Source organism: Arachis ipaensis, chromosome B03 (genome assembly GCF_000816755.2).
Source record: "Arachis ipaensis cultivar K30076 chromosome B03, Araip1.1, whole genome shotgun sequence".
NCBI classification, from domain to species: domain Eukaryota; kingdom Viridiplantae; phylum Streptophyta; class Magnoliopsida; order Fabales; family Fabaceae; genus Arachis; species Arachis ipaensis.
In genome coordinates this window covers 82,782,790-82,784,761 of record NC_029787.2, presented here as the reverse complement: position 1 = coordinate 82,784,761, position 1,972 = coordinate 82,782,790, and the positions used below count along the sequence as shown (strand labels likewise).

At 46.8% G+C, this 1,972-nt stretch overlaps 1 long non-coding RNA gene across 1 annotated transcript in view; it reads left to right on the top strand.

The window, feature by feature from the left end:
* Positions 1,263-1,972, top strand: part of LOC110269737 — a 20,999-nt gene continuing 20,289 nt past the window's right edge. Inside the window, exon 1 of the long non-coding RNA XR_002358501.1 lies at positions 1,263-1,275. This is a non-coding gene — a long non-coding RNA (uncharacterized LOC110269737). The remainder of the gene's footprint in view (positions 1,276-1,972) is intronic.

The window sequence follows — 1,972 nt, the reverse complement described above, 5'->3', positions numbered from 1 at the left end:
TTCCTTGTCTTTGTTGCTCCTCCCTCATTGCTTTCTGATCTTCTCTTATTTCATGAAGGATGATGGAGTGCTCTTGATGTTCCACCCTTAGTTGTCCCATATTGGAACTCAATTCTCCTAGGGAGGTGTTGATTTGCTCCCAATAGTTTTGTGGAAGAAAATGCATTTGAGGCATCTCCGGGATCTCATGGTGGTGAGCTTCATATGCCTCTTGAGCTCCATGAATGGGCTCTCTTGCTTGCTCCATCTTTTTCTTAGTGATGGGCTTGTCCTCTTTAATGAGGATATCTCCCTCTATGTCAATCCCAGCCGAATTGCATAGGTGGCAAATGAGGTGGGGAAAGGCTAACCTTGCCATAGTGGAGGACTTGTCAGCCACCTTGTAGAGTTCTTGAGGTATAATCTCATGAACTTCCACTTCTTCTCCAATCATGATGCTATGGATCATGATGGCCCGGTCTATAGTAACTTCAGACCGGTTGCTAGTGGGAATAATTGAGCATTGGATGAATTCCAACCATCCTCTAGCCACAGGCTTGAGGTCCAATCTTCTTAGTTGAACCGGCTTGCCTTTGGAGTCAATCTTCCATTGAGCTCCTTCCACACATATGTCCATGAGGACTTGGTCCAACCTTTGATCAAAGTTGACTCTCCTTGTGTAGGAGCGTGCGTTCTCTTCCATGTTTGGCAAGTTGAACGCCAACCTCACATTTTCCGGACTAAAATCTAAGTATTTCCCCCGAACCATGGTGAGATAATTCTTTGGGTTCGGGTTCTTACTTTGATCATGGTTCTTAGTGATCCATGCATTGGCATAGAACTCTTGAACCATTAGGATGCCGACTTGTTGGATGGGATTTGTTAGAACTTCCCAACCTCTTCTTTGAATTTCATGTCAGATCTCCGGATACTCATTTCTTTTGAGTTTGAAAGGGACCTCGGGGATCACCTTCTTCTTGGCCACAAGATCATAGAAGTGGTCTTGATGGGCCTTGGAGATGAACCTTTCCATCTCCCATGACTCGGAGGTGGAAGCTTTTGTCTTCCCTTTTCCTTTTCTAGAGGATTCTCCGGTCTTAGGTGCCATCAATGGTAATGGAAAAACAAAAAGCTTATGCTTTTACCACACCAAACTTAGAATTTTGCTCGCCCTCGAGTAAGAGAAGAAAGAACAGATGAAGAAGAAGAAGAAATTGAGGAGAGGGAGAAGGGGTTGTGTTTCGGCCAAGAAGAGAAGAGAGGGTTGTGTTGTGTGAAAATGAGGAAGAATGGAGGGTTATATATAGGGATTGGAGGGGGGTGAAGGTTCGGCCATTTAGGGTGGGTTTGGGTGGGAAATTGATTTTGAATTTTGAAGGTAGTTGGAGTTTATGAGGTAGGTTTATGGGGATGAGTGGATGGATGTGAGTGGTGAGGAGGTGATGGGGAAGAGAGATTGAGGTGATTGGTGAAAGGTTTTGGGGAAGAGTGTTTATGGGATTTTGTGAAAGAGAGTGGTGAGGGGTGAGAAGAAGTGAGTGGAGGTAGGTGGGGATTCTGTGGGGTCTACAGATCCTGAGGTGATCCTGTGGGTCCACAGATCCTGAGATGATCCTGTGGGGTCCACAGATCCTGAGGTGTTCAAGGATTTACAACCTTGCACCAAATTAGGCATGTAAAATGCCCTTGCACATAACTTTGGGCGTTCAGCGCCAGGTTGGTGCCCATTTTGGGCGTTCAACGCCCATTTGTTGCCCCTTTCTGGCGTTGAACGCCAGAACCATGCTTGTTCTGGGCGTTCAGCGCCAGCTCCTCTCCAGGGTGCAATTCTGGCGTTCAGCGCCCAGATGATGCCCATTTTGGGCGTTCAGTGCCCAGATACTGCCCATTTTGGGCGTTCAGCGCCAGAACCATGCTCTGTTCTGGCGTTGAACGCCAAGCAGATGCTTCCTCCAGGGTGTGAGTTTTCTTCTGCTGTTTTTGATTCCGTTTT